Source organism: Oncorhynchus masou, unplaced genomic scaffold (genome assembly GCF_036934945.1).
Source record: "Oncorhynchus masou masou isolate Uvic2021 unplaced genomic scaffold, UVic_Omas_1.1 unplaced_scaffold_2173, whole genome shotgun sequence".
Classification (NCBI taxonomy): domain Eukaryota; kingdom Metazoa; phylum Chordata; class Actinopteri; order Salmoniformes; family Salmonidae; genus Oncorhynchus; species Oncorhynchus masou.
The window spans coordinates 64,564-70,563 of NW_027008650.1; the positions used below are offsets into that span (position 1 = coordinate 64,564).

General features: G+C 41.9%; 1 long non-coding RNA gene across 1 annotated transcript; it reads right to left on the bottom strand.

Annotated features, from left to right (window-relative positions):
• Nucleotides 1-4,521: 4,521 nt before the first annotated feature.
• LOC135533041 (uncharacterized) lies at nucleotides 4,522-5,767 on the bottom strand. The gene is made up of 3 exons (XR_010454438.1): nucleotides 5,517-5,767; nucleotides 5,332-5,391; nucleotides 4,522-5,100 (listed from the first exon to the last, which is right to left on the bottom strand). It is a non-coding gene; the product is annotated as an uncharacterized LOC135533041 (long non-coding RNA).
• Nucleotides 5,768-6,000: the final 233 nt, after the last annotated feature.

A 6,000-nucleotide genomic window follows, 5' to 3' on the forward strand; every position in this document is an offset into this window, starting at 1 on the left:
AAAGACTGGGTATGTGAGGACATTGATATAATGAATAGATGAAAACTGAGGAGGAGTACTAGGAAGGATCGGAGGACCAATGTGCAGCGTGGTAAGTGTTCATGATACTTTTAATAGAACACAGAGAAATACCAAAATAACAACGTGAAAGCACAACAACCGAAACAGTTCCGTGTGGAACACACAGACACAGAAAATAATCACCCACTAATCAAGGGTGAAAACAGGCTGCCTGGGACAACGATTGACAGCTGCCTCTGATTGAGAAACATACCAGGCCAAACACAGAAATACCAACTCATCGAAAAACAAACACAGACAACCCACTCAACTCAAACTCTGGCCATACTAAAACAAACACAGACAACCCACCCAACTCACGCCCTGGTCATACTAAAACAAACACAGACAACCCACCCAACTCACGCTCTGGCCATACTAAAACAAAGACATAACAGAAGAACTAAGGTCAGAACGTGACAACGACAATTGTGACAACGACAATTGTGGGGGTTGTGGATAAAATAGAGCAAGATGTTTTGAGAGTGGAATTTAACTAACTATAGTCACTAACTATAGTTTCAATGGCCAAGGTAAACCACAGAACTGTAGTGGAAAAACATCACAGCGTAGGGAGACAGAGTCCTGTTTTAGGGGCGGGGCTGTTGGTCATTGGAGAAGGGAGAGTAAAGACATCACAGCGTAGGGAGACAGAGTCCTGTTTTAGGGGCGGGGCTGTTGGTCATTGGAGAAGGGAGAGTAAAGACATCACAGCGTAGGGAGACAGAGTCCTGTTTTAGGGGCGGGGCTGTTGGTCATTGGAGAAGGGAGAGTAAAGACATCACAGCGTAGGGAGACAGAGTCCTGTTTTAGGGGCGGGGCTGTTGGTCATTGGAGAAGGGAGAGTAAAGTGGGACTGGAACCTGCTGCATTCGAAGGAAATGACGCTATACATTCTATACATTCTATACATATACATTCCATTCTATACATTCTATACATTCCATACATTCTATACATTCCATCATTCTATACATTCTATACATTCTATACATTCTATACATTCTATACATGCGTTTGCATATTTTTCAAAAGAGCAACAACAAATCCTTTTGAGAGCAGCAGGAGAGGAAATGTCACATATCGGTGTATCGCCTCGGTTCGATCGATAGTGGTTCATAGAGGTTACAGATTCTATCTGAAGGATGTTGTATGAGATCACTTCTTACCCAACGTTGTAGTAGAGGCCAGGGATCACAGGAAAACGTATTTTGGGATGAAGAATCTGGTGAAATGCCAGGGGAAGGGATTCTAAGGGAACACATTTAAATGATATGGCCAAACACTCCTTGTTAACTCAGAAAGCATTGTTTTTTTGACCTCATTAGATGTTGTATGTGGTTTTATTCTGATATAGATTTACATTTGATGTGGTTTTACTCTGATATAGATTTACATTTGATGTGGTTTTACTCTGATATAGATTTACATTTGATGTGGTTTTACTCTGATATAGATTTACATTTGATGTGGTTTTACTCTGATATAGATTTACATTTGATGTGGGTTTTATTCTGATATTGATTTCTAGAATGTAGGAAAGAGGTGGAGGGGTAACGAGGAATTAGCAAAGGGGTTACTAAACCTAAAATGAAGTGGACATTCAGTTAGTTCATGAACATTGTGGTGGTTATGGAGAATAGGACTGAATAAAAGATACATGAACGTTGGTGGATTGAAACAAACATTTAATGATGAGAGTAAAGACAGTGGATTTACAATTATCAAGTTTGGTTTATAATTAATACATTTAATGATGAGAGTAAAGACAGTGGATTTACAATTATCATGTTTAGTTTATAATTAATACATTTAATGATGAGAGTAAAGACAGTGGAAGGTCCCCAGAGACTGTGGTATCGGGGAGAGCAGGATAAAGGGGGTTTCATTATCTCTCATTGGAAGGTCCCCAGAGACTGTGGTATCGGGGAGAGCAGGATAAAGGGGGTTTCATTATCTCTCATTGGAAGGTCCCCAGAGACTGTGGTGTCGGGGAGAGCAGGATAAAAGGGGGTTTCATTATCTCTCATTGGAAGGTCCCCAGAGACTGTGGTGTCGGGGAGAGCAGGATAAAGGGGTTTCATTATCTCTCATTGGAAGGTCCCCAGAGACTGTGGTGTCGGGGAGAGCAGGATAAAGGGGGTTTCATTATCTCTCATTGGAAGGTCCCCAGAGACTGTGGTGTCGGGGAGAGCAGGATAAAAGGGGGTTTCATTATCTCTCATTGGAAGGTCCCCAGAGACTGTGGTGTCGGGGAGAGCAGGATAAAGGGGTTTCATTATCTCTCATTGGAAGGTCCCCAGAGACTGTGGTGTCGGGGAGAGCAGGATAAAGGGGGTTTCATTATCTCTCATTGGAAGGTCCCCAGAGACTGTGGTGTCGGGGAGAGCAGGATAAAAGGGGGTTTCATTATCTCTCATTGGAAGGTCCCCAGAGACTGTGGTGTCGGGGAGAGCAGGATAAAAGGGGGTTTCATTATCTCTCATTGGAAGGTCCCCAGAGACTGTGGTGTCGGGAGAGCAGGATAAAAGTATCTGGATTAGGCCATAAACAGACTTCCAGATAAGTGAGGCCTTATTCAGTTGTGTTTTTGACCTACGGTTCACCAGCACACACACACAATTTACTGGTTACGAATATGCATTAGTGGGGTTGATAGTGTGGGAATTATTTTGGATGGGGTCTTTTCAATTCAGTTGTAAATTGGGTTTGCAGAAGGATGGAAATGTTTGGAAGGTTTTGAAATGGTTTGTGAAGGACAGGGAAAGAAAAGGGAGAGGAAATATTTAGTGGTGTCAAATGCCCTGTATCCTGACTTTCTGGTGAGACCAGAACAATCTCACTAGAAATGATAGAAACAGGTGGGATTTAATTATAAAATGTAATCTATTTAACCATTGCTTTATGAGATAAGTTGATTGGTTATTCAAATTAGTTTATTTTTGATTTATCATGTTTTTGAATCATGTTGGTGACTGGAGCACACTGCAGCCCTTTCAGGTCCATAGGGTTTTACTGCCCCCTGCTGGAGACTGGAGCACACTGCAGCCCTTTCAGGTCCATAGGGGTTTACTTTTTAGGCAAGACCAGTATGGACTATCAATACAGGTACTGTATGTAGAACCATAGTAAAGACCAGTATGGACTATCAATACAGGTACTGTATGTAGAACCATAGTAAAGACCAGTATGGACTATCAATACAGGTACTGTATGTAGAACCATAGTAAAGACCAGTATGGACTATCAATACAGGTACTGTATGTAGAACCATAGTAAAGACCAGTATGGACTATCAATACAGATACTGTATGTAGAACCACAGTAAAGACCAGTATGGACTATCAATACAGATACTGTATGTAGAACCATAGTAAAGACCAGTATGGACTATCAATACAGGTACTGTATGTAGAACCATAGTAAAGCCCAGTATGGACTATCAATACAGGTACTGTATGTAGAACCATAGTAAAGACCAGTATGGACTATCAATACAGGTACTGTATGTAGAACCATAGTAAAGACCAGTATGGACTATCAATACAGGTACTGTATGTAGAACCATAGTAAAGACCAGTATGGACTATCAATACAGATACTGTATGTAGAACCACAGTAAAGACCAGTATGGACTATCAATACAGATACTGTATGTAGAACCATAGTAAAGACCAGTATGGACTATCAATACAGGTACTGTATGTAGAACCATAGTAAAGACCAGTATGGACTATCAATACAAAGTGACCATTTAGAATGAGGCCCAGTTCAATGAGAGGAAGTCTTAACAGAACTGGGGGATGACAGACAGGAAGTTGGGGTGGAGATCTAATAGATCTTTGTGCCAAACACTAAAGCATGATATTGTAATAAATCTACACCCTATTCCCTACGTAGAACACTACTTTAGACCTGGTCAGAAGCACCGTAGTGCACTACGTAGGGAATAGGGAACCATTTGGAACAGAGACAGTAATTCCCTGTTAAATGATATTAAAGTACTATTCTGAACATTACTGATATACTGAGTGGCAAGTCAAGATATCTGCTGGTTTTATTGTTTGGTCAACAGCACCACCTGCTGGACAGGTTTAATGTTGCTGGACTGAGCAGTATGGGAGGATGAAAGATGACACATTTAGGGCCGGTTTCTTGGACATCTACATTGAACATACTGTTTAGTCCAGGACTAGGATTCATCTGTGTCTGGGAAACCATATAGTTTAGTAGAAAGGAAGTGATACCAGCTTGTAGTGGGCTGACTAGTCCTGAATTGTCCTTTAGTTCCTGGACCATTTTCCATGCAGCTCCAGGTGACAGAGAACACATCAATTAGGACCGAGCCAACAAGCTGATCAATGATACTGAGGAGAATTACATAGAGACAGAGAACCAACTGAGAAAACATATCAATGGTTCTGAATGACAACCAATATACATCAACACCAGACATCATGATTCATGGAAATGTACAAGATTAAAACATTGTATTGAATTTTAATTAATAACAAATCAGTTTACAGTTTAACCAGCTCAGCAGAACCATTATAATAATCATAGAGCCAAAACCCAGGATAGAGGGGCTGAGTGAATGTGGTCTGGACTCTGTGGAGGAGGGTCATTGTGTCAGAGACACTGTAGAAGGACAGAGTACCTGCCTTGTGATCCAGGTACACTCCTACTCTGGAGGACTGAGGGCCTGATACTTTAGTCACAACATTATTGTGTCTGAAACAATAACCACCTCTATAGTAATATAAACTCCAGGACTTGTTATTGTATCCAAATCCACCATCTCTCTCTGTTCTGCTGATGTCTTTATATGAGACTGCTGTAATAACACCACCAGTCCTCTCCACCTCCCAGTAACAGCGTCCAGACAGACCCTCTCTACACAGAACCTGACACCAGTTGGTGAATCTGTCTGGATGGACAGGATATGGTTGGACTTGGTCTGTATAGGTCACCTTTCTGTTCCCTTCAGACAGAGAGAGTGTGTGTGTGCTGTGTTTGGGTCCAGTGTGAGCTGACAGGAATCTGGGAGAAGAGCAGAGACCAATGAGGGGAGTCAGAACAATAAGTTAAGTCAGATACTGTATCTCCCCTGTCTTTGATTAGAGCACAGCAGAGATCAAATCAGAGAAATATGAGGAGTCAGATAGAGACCCAGTCTTTGATTAGATCTACTATTGCTATATATTTCTAGAGGGATTGTTAGGAGTGTCAGTAAAAAGAGACTGTTAGTTACTTCACAATAAAGAGACTCACATTGTAACAACTGTTCTCTGGTCTTGGGCTCTGGAGGCAGTACAACATCCACTATATTCACTACAGACACACAAACACATTGACAGAGAGAGGGAATGTTATCATCAGACCATATTCCACATGTATATGACTAGTAGGGAACTTTCAATGGTCTAAAGTTGATGTTCTTATTGTTTTCAACACACCTGTAGTGGAGATCTTGGTCCATTCTCCTTTAAGGAAGTCTTCTAGTTTCTCTCTCAGTTCAGACACAGTCTGACTCACATCTCCAAAGTACTGAAGAGGACGGACAACGATGCTGGGTAAGTCTGAAGATACACTGATACTGGAGAGAGACTGATACCTCTGGAGAGAGAGAGAGAGAGAGACTGATACCTCTGGAGAGAGAGAGAGAGAGAGAGAGAGAGAGACTGATACCTCTGGAGAGAGAGAGAGAGAGAGAGACTGATACCTCTGGAGAGAGAGAGAGAGAGAGACTGATACCTCTGGAGAGAGAGAGAGATAAGAGGGGACAGAGAGAGAGAGACTGATACCTCTGGAGAGAGAGAGAGAGAGAGAGACTGATACCTCTGGAGAGAGAGAGAGAGAGAGAGAGAGAGAGAGAGACAGAGAGAGAGAGAGAGAGAGAGGAGAGAGACAGAGAGAGAGAGACTGATACCTCTGGAGAGA